The 18,940-nt window shown below is 35.9% G+C and overlaps 1 protein-coding gene across 5 annotated transcripts in view; it reads left to right on the top strand.

Moving 5' to 3' along the window:
• Positions 1-495: 495 nt before the first annotated feature.
• LOC105840044 (regulating synaptic membrane exocytosis protein 2) overlaps positions 496-18,940 on the top strand; it is a 162,922-nt gene continuing 144,477 nt past the window's right edge. Inside the window, exon 1 of one of the 5 annotated variants that reach the window (XM_012686769.3) lies at positions 496-967. The gene's annotated coding sequence lies outside the window, so the exon portion shown is untranslated. The remainder of the gene's footprint in view (positions 968-18,940) is intronic. The other 4 variants (XM_012686768.3, XM_012686770.3, XR_003625753.2 and 1 more) reach the window with 4 other exon arrangements.

Raw genomic sequence — 18,940 nt, 5'->3', positions numbered from 1 at the left:
GATATAAAGAGATTTGCCTTTATTGCCTCCTCCCCCCCTTGTTTTTTGTCACATCCCTCTTGCGTGAAAGTGTCGACTTCTCTTCTCATATCCTTTCCATTGAGCTGACAGCGAACATCATATTCATTCACCAGCGAGTTAGATCAACGACGTGATATACGACCTTTCCTCAAGACCGAATGCGAGGCGATCACGCAGTGATCGAGATCGACGTATGCATTGACGACGCACGCTCGTCCCGGTATGACGGTATCTTCGTCTTGTCCTTCATCGTCCTGCGTCGGCCGGTCGTGAGGCAAAGGCTTCTTGCTCCTAACCCTCGAAGAGGGTAAGGGGCGCGAGCTTGCGCCCTGAGCTGCTCGTCGAGAAGCTCGAGGACGAGGGGAACGCGAGGAGGAGGGTGAACGGATTGGCGTCAGGTGGGGTTGAGAGGTGAGCTTTTTCGGGGGAGGACGCGTTCGTTCGCTGTAGAACGTGGCTGGTGCAGGGGGTTGTCGCGGCACACTGACAGGAAGGTGGAACAGAGGGAGGAAAGCAGGGGGATAGTGAGGTATAGTGGTGGCGGTTCTTCGGTGGGAGAAACGGTAGACCCGGGCAGTCGAAGCCGGGCTGCCTGCCCGACGATACGGTCGCTCTGTTGGGGTGTCGTGGTAATTTGTCTCTTTTTTTTTCCTCTGCACGCAAGCTGAGCTTGATATCGCCCGTTCAGGAGGTCGGTTTCCCTTCTCTTTCTCTCTCTCTGTCTCTCTTTCTATCTCTTTCCCTCCTCTTTTCTCTCGCTTCCGGCGCGCACGTCTGTCGGATCGTGTCTTACCGGGAGGGGAAAAAGTGGGCGCGCTACCTGTGTCAAGACAATACCGGAGAGCACGTGCATCCGTGCGAAAGGGAGCCGAAGAGCGCGCTCAAGGGATCGTACACGCATCCCTCCTACCCCCTTTTGGAAGCTCGTGCTGCCGACAAGTAACAGGTTGGTGTTGTAGCAACGTCTTTAGAAGCGAGCAATCGCGATCAATCTGTGCAGAAATGCACGAAGTATGTGCGCTCGTCTATGTGGCAAAGCGATCTAAACTGCTGTCACTCTGTTTTCGATGATCGATTTGCGGATATAAACATCCTTGGAATGTTAGGAATCAAGAAGTCAAGTAATAGTTGGTGGCGAGAATATGGTGAGAAATATATATGTCTATATCTAAGAGAGTGACATGTCTATGTCTACCTGTGATATATGCACGTAATAAAGTGTCCGAAATACAAGTTGTCGATTAAATCACACGCTTCTGTCGGTTTACTTTTTACGTATGTTAATTGATTACAAATCATCATGGAGGCAAATACGTGTAAGAGTGACGATCGCGATCCGAGAGATAGTGCATAATCTGTGTAAAGGTGGCGAGGCACGTAGCACTTTCGGTGATCAATATTCAGGTGTGAACTCGTTATAACTTGCGACAGCAGTAGTATAGGTTTAGATAGGATCAAACCGGAAAATATGTTCAAAAGTATCGACAATGGCGATCGGTCCGAGAGAAAATTGTAAGCAGCTAATCTCTCTAATCATTTGTTCGTCTAAAATATATTTTTAACTCTGACGGCCATTTTGTAAATTTTATGCAGTTTGTAACATGTTTCAAACAGAGAAAACGTATTCAAGCTCGATGCGAAGCGCATCATAATGTGAATGTCATACATAATAACGTCATATGTAATAATAAAGATTAAAATTCATAAATTTTATAATTTCATTCTTGTTTTTATCGTTATGTACAAAATTTATGTGCAATAAAAGAATAAAGAAAATTAATAAATCTTTGGATAACTTTGGAAGACTTTTTATAATTTTGATGCAATCTTATACAATATGGAGAATCTAGAATAAAGTTAACTCTCTAAAGTTCAATTGGAGATATTTTTCGATTTTGTCGATTTTATTTCAAATTCGGACAACTACAAAAAAAAATCTAAAAAAATGTTTTGAATTATATAATTGTAAAATTATAAATTTCGAAAATGCTGAAAGTGTATACCAGAATTTTTTCAGATTTTTTAGAATCCAAATTCTTTGAAAAATATAATCTTTTCCAGTTGAACCAACTAAAAGCAGGGAAAATAATAAATTGGACCTCAAAAAGTGGTTGAAAAAAATATCAATTTTGCGATATCATAAATGTGCTCTTCATCAAATTTAAAATATTATTTTAACTAACCGCGATCAAGTAATAGGAGGACAGTAAATTGCGATTGTGTGTCTCGCGGTCATCAGTGCTCGATAACGATCGATTTGCCGCGAGATGCAGCTGCTTGCTTTCCAAGACGGTTAATGAGGTGATAGATGACGAGGCGATGGATGATGCTTGGTGGTTTCCGCGGTCGGTCTCGGGCTGTGGGAACTCGATATAAGTTGGCGAGTTTCGTGCTAAGTAACAGGTTGCCTCGGTCGCAAATTAGAGCGGAGATTTGTTTCGTGTCAGTCTCCCCGCTGAGTACGAGTATATGATACATAATTAAGTTACACGCGTAACATGCGGGATGGGGTTGAACTCGAAGCTCTCGGTGCCAGTCGTCCTTCAGTTGGGATCACTTTATCTGCGTCGCATATTTTATGCCCTTCTTAATGATCTACGATCGAGTTCGCTTGATCTAAACCCGTTAATCTCCCCGTAAATCGGGAGCCTTATTTAAGCGTATTCGAGTAACAGGTTGGCGCACTCAAATCCGACGTTAGTGCTGTCTAACAAGACAGTAATTGCGACACTTCGTAACTATAAGTTCAACAGTTTGTGCAATTAGCGTGGACGCGAGTGCCGTATCTCTTGCAAGAATTTGTTAGTGTTTATAGCGTTGCATTAAACAACGTATTAAATATCGTATACATTCTGTATTAATATAACGAATGCACGTTCTGTGTCGCTCAAATATGCGTGTATTCGATTACAATTTATTTATCATTGCAAAATGTAAAGAGAGTTTATGTTTTCGCTGGTAATTGCCGTACCATCTCGAAAATGCAGAATAATCATTGTAGAAATGATCGTTTCAAATGTTCTGCGAGAAATTATTTTTCAGTATGAAATCGGGACACTGTCATATTTTTTTTATTTTTTATTATTTTATTATTTATGTTTTTATTTATACACAGAGAAAAAAAGTTGTTGATTTGACTAAACCTGATTAAATTTCTTCCATTCAACTATTTGTGTATTTCAGTCAAATATATAAATACTTAAATTGAAGTTCAAGTATTCTATGTATTTCAGTTAATTGAAAAAATGAACTTGAACTGAAGAAATTCAATTCTGTTGAAAAATTTAGTCAAATGAACAACATTTTTTTCTCAGTGTATAACTACATATTTGGTTATTCTGTTGTCTCTTTTTTAAACACGTGACCTCAAAGAGCTTAAGGCTTATATACTTAGGCGTAAGAACAGTTCTACGAAACTTTTCCTGTTTCCTACGATATCCTATTATGACGCTTATTGTTCTGCTTGTGACGCCGATAAAGAAGTGGAACTTCTTTATGTGTGAACTTACGGCCTGAATATACAGACGCGAATAGTGTCATCTAACTTACGTGACGCGAGATATTATAGCCGATGACGGTATTATCTTGATCCATTGTCTCTCGTTTATATTTATTCGATCCCTGATATAACAATTCCGCCCGTATTTTGGTTTCTCGATCGGATGTTCCTCAAAAACCTATTAGTAGTAAATGAGGCAAATTTGAACCATGGTGGAAATACGCATCAACAATGCAACATCAGTTTTAAAGGAAAGAAATTTCTCCTCGGAAAATTTTTTACGGATAATAATGGTGTGACTCCCGTCACAAATAATGGCTTGCGTCTTCAGGTATCTGATTTCCTTATTCGCATGGAGGGACATTCGAAAAGTTTCCAGTTCAAAAGTTCTTCTATTTTTATCCAAACAATTTATACAAACAATTTCGGTAAAAAAATTAATAGGTGATATTATAATCGCAAAGGCACGCGCAATTTTATTAACACTCAATTTTCATCGAAAAATGATGTTTCTGCGAATTTAATTAAAACGTCAGTTACCGCGCATCTGTGTGGAAATGATCGTCGGTGAATTAAAAAAAAAAAAAAAAATCAGCAAAACCGCATTTCGCGATTGTTGAATAATAACTGAGGTCGAGCGCAATGTGTTCGGTGAGAGAGTCAAGCCTTTTCCTCGCGCGTTTAATTTAATTTCGCGTAATTTCAAATTTTACATATTCGCTCATCCATAAACGGTCGCCAAAATAACTAATGTTAATATCATTAATATATGTTAATATATATAATATTAAATTATTCGAGGAAACCTCAGATAATGTGACAAAGTTTTGTCAAATAGATGATCTGTAACAACAACGCCAATTGGATATATTGTATATTTTCCACGCTTTTAATTTCGAGCGAAATCGATTAAAGCGGGAGCAGCTGCTCAACTGTGCTGCGTTAAAACGAAAGTTGCATCGTGACCGAATTTTTGAAGTGGCGGCGGTTTCGTTATTGGTAAGTCAATAGCGGCTTCAATAAGCGACGTTAACGCGGCCACCACACCAGAGCCATCGAGAACCAATAAATTCAATGTAACACACAACAGAGTGCAGCCGTTGGCGAGATGCGGACGAGGTAGGCGCGTGCAGGCTCACAAAGGTAATGTTTCCGCGATGCCTTTTCTCATTTCGCCAATTGGCTCCCGGATTCGCGATTCAAACCAAACCAAACGAAACCCTTGCGCGCTCGCGCGTTTCCACATCGCCCGGGGATTGTGCAACGCGCAACTTTATGGGCCTTATTTGCCCATCGATCCAAAAAGCAAGTCCGAGTCCACGGGCGCTTTTACGTCAGCGCGGGGGTATAAAAGATCGTCGAACTATTTCACGTCATCTTCCCGCCGGGCGCTGTTTACCGTCCGAAAATCAAGTGCCGATATATGACTTACACGTAGGGCGCAAACCTTCTTTATTTACGATCGCGCGAGGGTTATGCAAAAACTCTCGAATCTGCAAATTGCTCCGTGCAAATTGCGCAACGGAAATATTAAATTCTCCCGCGGAACTTTTTTGTAATTTTCCCACGCAACTTTGGACGGAGTCGCATGATTGTGCTCGCGCATAAAAATGTTACTTCGCTCGCGTGGGTATAAAACGAGCGCAAATAACGGATTATTAAATGCATGAAGTTTAAAGGATTTAATGCAAAGAGAGTGGTAAAGGGGACACGAGTGGTAAGGTCCATTTCAGTGGCATATCCATTTTCTTCAATATTGTGCTTTAGACGTATTAAAAGTTTTAACGATGCAACCGCAATATTCGTGTAACAATATAAAACATGAAAAAAAGTGAAATAAGAAAACTGGTTTCATTGAAATGCTGTTCTACACGTGTGTGTGCCTGTGTCCGTTTGAAAGAGGCAAAATATTATAATTTGTATTTTAAAAATATTTTATCATCACCTACTCTTGCTTCCATTTTCTTCTATAAATAAAAAATATCTCTTAAAGAGAGATATCTATTCTATCGGAATTAGTGAAATCTTACTGGTTTGCAATGTTATATTTTTAACTGTCATCATCAGTGACTATTCACTGTCTTCTAGTGGATAATACTGAATATATAACTATATTATAACATATCAAATGCTGAATACAGTCATATTCAGCATTATCCGCTGAAAGAATAGCCTGATGTGAATAGTCTGATTTCAGCGCTAGATAACTGATTCCGATTTAGAAAGTATATACGCGAGGAAACTCGACGAGACTCGCATGGCAGCAATTGTTGCTATTAAAGCAGAGCCGCAACAATGATAATGCTAAAGCATGTTGCTGAAGGAGCAGGAAGAATAGTGCGATTTATGTGAAACGAGGTCGGTCAAACAGCAAACAACGCCGCGAATCTCTCCTCGGATTGTTCTCGTTTTTTAAGCTCTTTTGAAAGGAAAAAGGTCAGGGTTAGTGTCATCGTTCAAAACGTAGCCCGTTTCCACGCAAGTGCATCGCTTTCACGAGAAAGAACGAACGCAACAATTCGGCATAACCTTGATTTCGATTTTGCTTAACATATTACGTGTTACTTGTTTAATCAAGATATTCGGTAACCATTTCAATTTTGAATTTCAAAGTGCTAAAGTAAACTGATAAATTCTAGTTCATGTATAATCACAACTGTCTCTAAAGTAGTATATTCCTACCGTGTATTTGATTTACAGATTTTGCATCTGTATACATAGCTTGTAACTGTATAATTATGAATGTATAATAGATTTCGTGTGTAATTATATATATATATATATATGTAATATTTTTAAAAACAGATTTAAGCACGTCATATTTTTAAGTATAAAATTCATTAAAGTATTTGAATATTTTTTAAGATTCATAATTCGTGAAAGTTTTTTAAAAATTTTTATTCCTGACTCGCACAGAAAACGAAGAGGTAAAAGAATCGAGAAAACTCACCATGAGAAAGAACGCTACGCAAACCTACCTTTGTTCGAAAATATCGTTAGCAAGCTACACGTCTCAATTCCACATTTATTCTTTTAAAGCAATGAACGCAGTAAGATCTGTAAGAAAATTTATTCCGCGCACGAATTTCGATCGCAACTAGCATAACTGCCCAGAGCATCCACCAATTTCGAGCGAGCACGTTTTGTGTGTGCACTACAAATCAAATTACAATAAGATGTATTCCAAATACGTGCTTTCAGCTGTAAACTACCGTTGCATCCCGAAATTCAATAAATTTGACGAAACTCGAGTGAACCCCTCATCTTCGAGCGTAGAAATTAGGCTGCATCCGATCAGTCAGCGCATACAATGGCGCGAGACGCGTTGAAAGACGCGCGTAATCGGGTTTATCAAAAGACTCGCGCTGGAGGCTACGAGAACGCGAATTAATTTGACTTACGTCAACGTCAAAAGCTGACATACGCGTGACGGTCGTTTTCGTTTTCTCGTTGGCCGTTCAATTTCATTTGTTCTTTGTCGACGAACATCCGCAGCTGGGCTGGCACATAGAGGAAAATAACACACTCGCCTAAAGCTCTACCCGTCTATGAAGGACTAGAATTCCTCAAGGGAGAGTCTGGTAAAGCAACGTTCAGCTTTTGATTGATGTAGCCATTATAGAGTAAAATATAATAATGAAAATAATGAAAATACATTATTTATTTAATATTACAATGCACTGCCATTGTTTTTATTATCGTAAGAATATTTCAGATGAGTTTAGATCCAATTTCGGATACCACAAGTTATAATTTTTTATAAACTTTGGCACATTGCTTCCGTATGATATATTCAGTATTAAAAGTAAAAATAATGTTATAATGCTAGGCTGCAGTGTATCAGAATATTTTAACAGTAAAAAAACTTGAATCCAATTCAACAAAGAAATAAAATGTTAATGTGTCGAATGTATAATAAGCCGCTTCTATCAATTCCATTTAATAATATTATTTTAAATTGAAGATATTAAATGTAATATCTTTTAAATCTAATATATGTATAATATAGCGAGATGTAGAAATTACTAGTTTAAAAAAAAGTGTGTTTATTATAATAACTATATATATTGTACATATTCTCTTGAGAGCAAGAGAAATTTAAATCTTTTAATATAGTTTAATATAATTTAGAATTTTTTTAAAGTTATAAGAAAAACACATTTGTTTTGTTAAATCAGATATATTTAATTTTTTAAATAAAACTTATTTTAAAAGTTTCTATTTAAAGTAAAAAATTTATATAATTTTTTAAAACTTTTCTAAAAATAATTTTGTATGTGTTTTTATCATATTTTAGATTATTTTATAATTAAAAAAATAAAGTTATATTTAGATAAACTACTTTAAATTAAGACCGCAAATAAAAAGAAAAAAAGGCAATCTTACGATAATAAAACAATAGCTATTGCATTGTAATATTGTGCAAAAAAATAATGCATTCTTGCTCTTATTCGATATTCATTTTTTACTCACTTTTCAACTTTTCTAGAAAAATCACTAGACTGCCAACTGCGGGTCACAATAAAGCGACTGACTGAATCAGCCAACTTGTGCTTAAATTGGAGTTTAAACACGAACTGACAGTCAAATCATCCTTCAGTTGGTAGTTTTATACGCGCTTAATGCGCACTACCCTCTTCATTCATTCTTCCTTTTGTTTGTAGAATCGCGATCACACTTCAGAGAAGCATTGTCTCCCGCAATTCTTCTGAAAGCATCGCTTTGGATATTGCGAGGAACGAGCAGCGTGTGCTGCTCTCACGTCTTACCCTTAATAAACCACACACGAGCCCCAGCCCTTGTACCCTTTTGTTCCTCCGCCGCTCTATCTCTTGCGCTGGACGAACACATGAAAAATTCAAGTATCTGGCCTTCACTTCTCGGGTCTTCTCGGATAGGTTGATGGTATGCTGCGCATGGTTATCGCTATCCTTTTGAGCGAAGTATCAATTTTGATTGTGTGTGAGAGTTAATTAACGTTGCGAGGGATAACAAGAAATTTTACGTGTAATAATTTTATGGTAATAAAGTCTGCATTATATATAATTTCCTTTGTGGGCTAACGATAGCGGCCATACTATCTTTTCCCTCTACGGAGGTTTAATTATAAGAAACGCTAATGTATTTCCTGAATAAGGAAACGTTTTATGATAAAGTAATCAAAAGTGTGTTTTCAAATTTCAAGCGGGATGATTAGAACGTCGAAAGAATCTCATAAACGCATCACGAAAATCATCTTAATTTTAAGTTAATTTTAATTTAAAAGCAAATCGAGCTTCGCGTCATTCGTTAAGTCTCTAAAACTGAGTTTAACACTTAAGTTTATAAACATACTAAAATTAACTTAAAACTTTATATATAACTTTATATTTTTTCTAATTTACATTTGACTTTTAAAGTAATCCTTTTGAAAAATCCTTTTGAAAAATGGTTTACAAACTATGGACACTCTACGATATTCTCATTCCCGCTATTAGATGTGTGACGACAGATATTTGTGTTGCGTGCATCTCAAAAGTTTATGTACGTCGAATGAAGTTGGAAATACTATACGCGTATCGATTTGCATGCCTATCCTAGAGACGCTCCAGCGATTATCCTACAAAGAAAGTATGTCAACTGCACACGTCTCGAAATTCCCTTTTTATCGTATGTCATCGGGCTGCCACGTTCCGGCTTACGCTCAGATTGTGCGGTTTTATTCGTGCATAAAACGGATAGGGTACCAACGTGTACAACGTCTACTATAATGCAAACGCGCGCAGTCAAAGAGTTAATTCGAAAGTTTTATACGCGCGGGCCTCGTTTGCGGAACTACCCCCGTAAACTATCTCCTTACGCTCGCTGTGCGAAAACGTATCGTGAAATTGTATTGTATAGTTAACTTGCATTTTATTGCCACCCATTTGATCCCCCTTCCTTCTTTCCGCTATTGAAATCTTTCAGCATCACGCGTTCGCTGATTTCTCAACATTACACGTTTTCACATTGTGCTCTCGTTTTTCTTCCCGGAAACTTTTATTGTGGAAACCTTAGAATGCGCTTGCAATTTTTATTAATTATTTTTAAAAAAACGACTGTACAGTTTCCAGGAAGGAAAACGAGAACGGGAATGTTGCAAGGGCTTTAACAACAGTAAGAACCGATGTTCTTGCTATTATTAAAGGTTGAGCGATAGATTCTCTGGAACTGATCGAGTTTTTATCGCATTCTGCCGGTAACAATTGGAGCAATCATGATTTCATAATTGGTTTATACGCGCTTTAATACTCGAAACGCTACTTGAAAAGCGAGATATCGCGCGTACCGTTGGAAAAAAAACAGCAGATGATCCTCTTTTACAGCAACGGTTCGCTCGCAGCGATATTTGGCGAACAGCAAGTGCCCTCCGATCGATTTTTGCACCATGGTTGTTTATTACACGCTCGCGTTTCACACAGTGTAATTGCTTTGTATTGCGCCGCGCTTTATATATTCGCTGCTAATGAAGATTAATAAATAATAAATGGTCAGCGAGAGAAACCGTGTAGTATCATTCGACCAAGTATCACGTATGATTGATGATACGACTATTATTTGATACAATTACACCGTAGAAAATACAGTTAAAATAGTAACAACTTTTTGAATGTATTTCCTACACAGTAATTTCCTACAGAAACCAACAAATGATAGAAACAACATATTTAAAAATTTTTCGCGAAGCAACGATATTTTCCTTTGTGAATAAGTCTTTAAATTAAGAGACTTGCAAGTCATATGTATAGCATCTTGTATAAATCGCGCTTTCCTTATGGAAATGCATGAATACACAGGAATTGCCTCGTATTTTTTGAAAAAGCGCATGGAATCTAATGCAAAATACAGGTTCCTTTTCTTGGTACACGGAGGATGTAATTTACATCTTGACGAAAAACCAATGCAGATAAAGTATATAATTAATGACCCGACATTCGCAATCCTCCTTTCGAGATTGTACCGGTTGCCGTGTCGCAGAGTAATTTAACTTTTTTAAGATAAGTTGCTCAAAGGAATCTGATAGATGCGAGACAAATCGCGTGCGCTTGCTGCTTAATGAGGTCGCCCTCGTAGCTTAAGTTAACGTTTCTCGTAACTGAGGAGCGAATGACTGCCATGAATAGGTAAATCTCGGATTTAGAGCTAGAGTGACGTACGCAGTGCGTCTCTTTAACAGCCATTAGGCGTTTATGCTTCGTTACTAAATTTACATGCTGAGCAGATTTAGCCTTTGTTCTCCGGTTTTATTGAATTCGCTTTTTGCCGTTAGAGCCAATTTCGTATATTCGAGTCCGTCATGCGCGTTTTTTCGATCTCCGCCGACCTCGCTCTTAGTGGGCGAAATTGATTACTTTTTTAATCGGATTATACCTAGAAGCGTAAATGACGTAATAAATACTACTTTATGGACGCTCATTGAATTAAGTATCGTTGAAATTCTGGATTAGCGTGAAGTTCTTCGCGCGCATGTTGCGATATTCGATAAATTTAATATATTCGAATTAAATTTAAACATAAAAAGTATAGGATTGTTTATGTGTTATTATTACAATATTGATGAAATAATACACAATTCGAGTATACACGTAATTCGAGTCAATATCTTCTCTAAAAATTATGTTAATTTACGTTAATTACATTAATTACGTTCAATTATTTGCCATTTTCTGTAATTTTCTATAAAATATTACATAAGGTAAATAATTCATCAATGTTTGATATGCAATTAAAAAAATGGTTTGTCTCCATTGTATGGTCACCTTTTAAATTCTCGTCGCTAAGGTTACGTCAAGCATTTTTTTCAATCGCATGTTGATTTCGAAAGGAACGCTGTATTGAAAAGCGAAATCGTAACGATTATTTGTGTTCAGACAGCGTATGATTAAAAAAAAGAGAGAAAAGGAATCTCATTGCGTTGCTATGAGTATTGCACTGAAAAGATAAGTCTTGTTCCGAATGTCATCAGCACTTGAAAAAACTTGACTATGCTACAATTATCAATTATTAATCTATCATTAACGATTATTTCACGGAGATTTTACATTTATGTACATATTTGTAACGTTAATTGCTGAACAAAGAACCAGTTTGCGCGAGATTTGTGGTTTAACAGTTCAAGCGAACCGTACATAGTACAGATGCCGGATGTTGTAAGAGAATAGCCGCAATTTTATTATTCGTCGTCATAAAACGTATTGCCGAGTGATCGAGCAAATCTTCAGATATCTTAAACTCGTAGATTTTCTCAGTTTATGGTGCACGGCAAATTTATGAGGTCGCGGGGAAAAGCGGCAAACGCTCCGGTGCGGCGGCGAGCTCTCGGCGTCGGTGGCACTATTATATCATCCCGCTGATCCGTAATATTCCCGAATTAATTCTATGTAAATTACCGTGCGGCATCACAAGTTGCGATCTCTGGCATTTGATATCCAATAGGATCATGTAGCTCGCGTCGCGCCATAACGCTAGAAATAAACGACTATATTCAATAAAAACACTTATGACGTCATCGCATAATTCGTTGAATAATAATTAATATAATTTAATATAGTTCTTCGTGTATATATATATATATATATATATATATATATATACACACACACACATAAAATAATTTAAACATTTCACATTTTAGGGACGCGCGTACGTTAATAATTTTGCCTATTTATAAACTGCTCCATGAATCTTTAAAGATACATAATAATTTCAGAACCAAATTGTGCGTGTGTAAAAATAATCCTGACAAATTGAATGAATAACATATTAATAAAACATTGAATGAAATACTCTTTTCTTTTCATTTAAATATAATTTTAAAGATATAATACATTTCTTTAACCTCGCGTTATTAATAATTAAAAATTATGGCTTTGTAAACATTGTAAAATGTAATTATATTCTTTTGCATTTATACTACTCTAAATTATCATTTTATATTACGCAGTCTTGACTCCGGATTCTTTATTAAATTCGCGGAAATTACGGTTTCTGTGTTAACACTTGTCATTCGTTAGGCCACCCCTGAAAATTACTATAGGTAATTTCCGTGCTGGGTGTGCATCGTCCTGGTTATTTACCGCAAGAAGGTCACCGGTTGACCCAGTTTCCCGATCCGGGACATACACGATCACGCGCTTCTTCTCTCTCACTTCCCTCCGCGGATTCATTCGCGCCGCGTTCTAAGAACGTCAATTACGCGTCAGGAGCCAGGATTAAATCGAATAAAAATGTAATTACCGCGACACTGGGCGTTTATTGCGCGTGACACTAAAACAGAACAGCAAATAAAACAAAAAGAAACAAGTGGCTGTGGTCGGTGCTTCTTGTAGGAGCATTAAAAGGTGCTTAAAAAAAATTTAAACGATAGTCTGGATAAATTATTAGAAATAAGATAATATTTTGATATTTTGAGCGTCTTATTATACTTGAATAAAATCAGAATATGTGACAACAAATGTTTCATTAGAGTTGTTACTTATAATCATTCTATAATTAAAGATTTTATTATGCATAATTTTGTAATTCTTTCAATTTGTGTATAATACGAATTATCGTATATTTCACAAGTAAATTACCTGTTTTCTACTTTATTTCATAATTAATATAATTATCTTTTAACTTTTCTTACATTACCCAATTTTATCTACAATATACGTATATTAATATTCTACCATAAAATAGATAATGACATTTTAATCTATTTTTGTTCTTAAATTTTTCAATTAAAAATAATAAGTTAAAATTATTGATTTTAAAACTTAATTTAACTTTATTTTTAATTTAATTATTTTTATAATTTAAAAACAAGAGTAGATCAAATATCTTCGTTCATTTTTTCGCCAAATAACATTATATTATATTATATTATTAAAGCGTTATTAAATATATATAATATACAAAGGGTGGGGTTCAAAATCGTTAAAACAGAGCATTAATGTTACATGATGTATGTATAGAGCTTCTATAGATAATAACGATCTTACGATTATTACTACTATTTTAATGTACAATCGATTATCTGCTTTAATGTAGACGATGCGTTATTGTCAACAGCATTGTTTTGCAGGATGTAACAAGGCTGTCGACTGCCCTAGTTTTGCATTTCAAGGTGCATGATGATTACTTATTCCTCTCAGAGCGTCGATCGATGCGCCCAGACGATAAGCCTCATTTCCGAAAATGTATCGATATGTTGTTATCGATACGTGCTGTTGATCAATTACAATACAACGCGCGGATTCCATGTTCAATTGTAAATTGGGCACATTTATGCCGCCATTGTCGAGTAAAGAGAGAATGGTCGACCTAAATCTCGCTTGCGCAGCGGTCCGTTTAGAGAACGTTATCTATTCCTTTCCGTCTTCCTGTCCCGTCAACTTAGAAAATGATATTTATGTGGCTATTAGCACTCCTAAATCACACGAAGCGCGGAAGACGGCCAAAGAAAACTTTTCAACGAACTACCGCCCAAGAGATTCTCTTCTAACATACTTGCGAGCAGATAATGCATTTTCACCTCGTGAATTTACCTCGTAAATTCTTTAAGCAGCAGTTTATTCGTATTAAAGGTGTGTAAATGTAAACGTTACAATATATCATTAGCTTTGTAAAAGTTAAGAAAAAAAAAAAACAAGAAAAATCTATCAAAAACTTTGTTAGAAAAATGTTGTTGAATAACTTAACTCTTCTTCTGCGAGCTAAAAATATTACCAATTTTGTAATTTCCGAGTCAGTTGAGTATCGCACGTAAGTGTCACGCGTATAAGATCGAGCACGTTCGATAGGAGAGAAGTTCCGTCATGTTTATTGCATCTCCCGGAGAAAAATATCTCAAGGTGGGAAGAAGTCGCGCCCAGTGCGCGCGTAGTTGTTTGGTAAGACGATACGCTTTTTCAAACCGCTTTCTACATAAAGAGCAAAGGGAGAAAGAACCCTCCTTTCCGGATCATTGAAGGATAAAAATATGAAAGATTGCCATCTTTCAAGCCTTCTTTAATGGCTTCCTTGTGCACGCATATAATTTTCTGTTTATTTGAAGATACACCGAAAACAGAAAGTGGTTAAAATCACATTAAATTAGTATTCGAGACACGAATAATGAGAGCTGATAAAACGTAAGAAAAACATGATAAATGTTCAGAGACAAAAAGCACTTTAGAATTTATTATCTGTAATAAATACCCACACATATTTGATTATGACTTCTCCTATATTTTTATGTATGCTTTTCAAATTATAATTACAAACATAATTGCAAGTCGCTCATAATTATCAAGTTAATCAAATTAAGCTTAAAGATTGTAAAAAGATTTTTACAAAGACGAAGTATTCTGCTTGATAGTAATAAAAATATAATAAATTCTTGAAGCATTAATAGAGATAAATTATCTAAATTTCAACGTGACACATATGGAAAAGTTAAAAATTGCAATCTTTACAAACACGAATATCGAAATGCAATAAGCTTCCTCCATTAGCTCCTTTTTTGCCGTCATCCGGAATTTATCCTTTTCATATAAATCTATGTAAAATGAGTAAGCGAAAAGCACGTAATATAGAATGAGTTCGCGTGCTTGTAATTTTGAACACCTGTAGCTAAGGCGATCTATAAGCCGACCTGAAATTTATTTGCCTCTTTTACTTACATTATTGCTGAGAACAATGACATTGACTTAAGTGACTTATTACTGATAATAATTATAATTGTCTACATTTAAGATTAACAAAAAATAGTTCTTATGTTTAAATAAACGTCTACTTTTTATTTTATCTAATTAAATCTCAAAAACATTAATCTAAAAAAAAACTTTGACTTAAAAATATTAATTTCTTAATTTTTTTAAATATTATTTTATATATACACATATACTTATATTTCAAATATACACATACATTATCATATATACTTTATAAACTGCGCTCTGAACACCGTCTTGAAAACGTAATAATCGTAAACTGAAGCTAGAAATAAATACCACAAATTAAATCGATCATCAATTTATTATAATAATGCTACAAATATTGCTAATAATATTGGGGACCAAGATCCAGTCTTAATCGTAGCAGGCGCTTCTTTATTTATTTGTGCATTTATTATTAATTTCTAATTTATTAATCGTTTAACTGAATTACTTTTGCGAGGAAGTTAATTAAATATTTCAAACAAAATGCGAACACGCTTGCACATCACCGACATCTTTTTCAAGAATAAAAAACCGACTAGCACTGGTACTTTCGGACACCTGTAGCTATATTGATCGGCTGGAGTCGGTCGACAGCCCTCGACCTCGAAACCACCCTTTCGAGGCGGGAGCGAAATTCAATCCTCTTTCCCTCTTACTTCAGTCGCTAACATAGCCTTGGGTTCAATTCGTACCGAGTTGCTCGTCGCTACGGAGAGAATTTTCTTCCGATCGACGAAACGCGCCTTCATTACGTGTCACCTATGTATGTACTTTCAGCAGACCTTGACATCGGTTCTAATATCAGGCTCCATAAAACATTGTCATAAAACAGATACTATCATCGAGTCACATAAACGCATATTTTTGTTGTGTTGTATCGAATAAGACATGAAAAAAATTTTAATAAATTGGAAATTAAAAAATTTTTTAATTATTATTTTTTAATACGCCATATATCTCTATATTTCTATACTTATTTTAGTGGCATAATATGCAGTAATAACGTATCGTTCATGCTTTTAAATATTTTTCTGCAGAATGGCTCGGTCAAACTTTACAAGCTCGACTAGTACAACACGTATTGCTTTATTTTTGCATCGCACGCATAAGTTATTATGCGAAGTTCTCCGCGAAGTTGCTTGTGATTGCACTGACTTTAATGTTTGAGGTACCTCTACAGATTGCCCGCCAAGTATTGGTTTACAGCATTAGTTCCCTGTGCGTTGCATTATGCGATACCTAGCCGTTATTTCAGCTGTATATTTAATACTGAAAACAAACCGCTCGATTTTGAATAATTCACCATGGTTTCTCTCCTTAATACTGCTGTTCGATCATTTTAATATTGTAAACTGATCGTGCCGAGCATATACTTATCAAGCGTATAATAAAATAATTTGTATCTGGAATCAAATTCTGATTATTACTGATATATTTTTGGTTGTTAATTACAAATCCGTTTTAAATTTTGAGAAAAAAGTGACGATTTTGAAGTCCTTTTTAATCTCTTTGACATCATTTTCTCTAAAAATCATGATATGAGTCAAATTTTGACAACCATATAATTAGCGGACAAAAATACAGACTATTCATACTCCTGTTGCAAAATGGTGTTGAGGTCAGTGTAATTAATTCTCAGTTAAAAATTTTTCGAATTTGCTGTATTGTGCAGAAGAGCCTCGTTTGCACAACTATACGACCAATTTCACGTCATCACTCGATGCACCTTTTGTTAGCATTAAGCAATCGAAGTATTTGTAAATTTGAGGGCGTAGCCGATCGTATCGTGATACCGCACGATGTATCCGAGAGTCGTAGTCACGCGAGATCACGAGAAATGCCCGTCGTAAAGTTTTCAATGAGCTTACCGCGAAGTTATCACGCGGACGCGATCGAGCCACGCGAAACACGCCGTAAAAAAAAAAGAAAAAAAATACGCGCGACGGACGTCGCGATAACATTATCGGACACCACCCCGCTGTGCGTACTGCTCCCACGCACATACACTCCTTCGCACGTACCTTCCCTTTACGACTCCATCGAGATATTCTTCGATTCCTATCCTATCCAACCTCCGGGAACGTGGGCGGCTTTTCCCACTCGACATATTTCATTTGCGGATCGTAAAACGCGTTGTGGCGTGCCGCTGTCGATGGTAATTTAAAGGAATTCGCATTTTACCTGGCGAATGGCGGGACGGACCTCCCCCCCCCCCCCCCTCTTCTCATCCTTTTTCCACGGAAATCTCACGAGGGTCGTTGACCTAATGATTAATGAGATTTCCGTCGAGATTGCGTTTGCCATCCCCGTCCTTTTTAACAGAAATACGAGCGGTATACGTTATACATTTGGGTACAGCGTGCGCGAGTTCGGTGTACGTGCCGTGATAACGCACACAATTTAAAAATATGGTATTACACCGGTGATGGTGATATTAGCTGAAAAACGAAAATGGTCGATAACCATAAAAGGGACCATGATTTATACTTCACGGGAGCTTTTATCGTAAATAAGTGTAAGAGGAATTGTTATCCGTTTCTTTCTTAAACTTTCTATTACCCGGATCGTTTATATAAGCTTATTTATCTTCCAGACATTTTACGGAACTCGCGGACAATTCAAATACACTCTGTTATTAAAGAGAAAAATAAATCATGCTTGACACTTTGATATTTATTGCCCTTTGTACACGTAAGCTGGCAATATATCGTGCTTGTGTTATGCGTAAGAGCAAGAACAGAGGGACGCGATTATGTTACAAACTGTCGAAAATCCCGCGTTTCAGCGATCAATAACGACTTGATACGAGTTCTTGAATTTCACATGATGTACTTCCGCTTTAATGTCTAGAAGATATCAGCCGTCAGGATTCGTGGCTGGGTCGGATACACGGCTTCCGAGGGCAAAGTATGGTAAGTGACGCGTGATGGATGCGACGCAAGCTGGGAATTGCAATGTCAATACTTTCGAAATTCTTGTAACTTATAAAGCCGGACGACTGATTTTTTTTTAACGCCGCCCATCGTGATTTATGAGTTCGGTGTTTGAAATTTCTTACGATAAAATATGATCCTCAATGTAACACATTGTTCGCAACTCCGAAACTGGGCTTTTCTTTTGGAAAAAGACAATGTTTACGCGCTGGAAAACAAATTTTCTGCGAGAAGCAAAAACATTTTGCAGCGTAATTCACAATACCTTTAATAACTTACTGTAAAATTTATGGACAGAAAAAAAACAGTATTAATGTAATATAATACTTTAGTAAATTAAAACTAAAATATTCTATTTAACAATTATTGTATCATATATTAGTAGGAAATTATAATGTTTTCATTTAACATATTATATTCAACATATATAAAATAATAATAGTCTTGTTTATATGTAGTTTATATATTTAAAGAATTTAATAATTTTAAATTTTAGTAAAATATAATTTTATATTTCAATGTTATAATAGACATCTAAAGCGCATAATACATGACTGTTTTCTCATAGTAATATTAACAATAATAATAATATAAAACAATATAAAATCTTATTTTAATATTTAATATTTAAAAAATATATTCGCGAAACAATACCTTTCTCTATGTGATAATATAAAAAATTCTCTGTGATATAAAACATTCTTTCTCTGTTAAACATTTTATTTTCAAAAATGCAAACAAATTATGCAATGTATAATTTAAAAAATTCATATGTATTATAAAAT

This window comes from Monomorium pharaonis, chromosome 3 (genome assembly GCF_013373865.1).
Source record: "Monomorium pharaonis isolate MP-MQ-018 chromosome 3, ASM1337386v2, whole genome shotgun sequence".
In the NCBI taxonomy this organism is placed as follows: Eukaryota; Metazoa; Arthropoda; class Insecta; order Hymenoptera; family Formicidae; genus Monomorium; species Monomorium pharaonis.
Note: the sequence above shows the minus strand (reverse complement) of the source record. Positions and strands in the feature narration are given on the sequence as shown.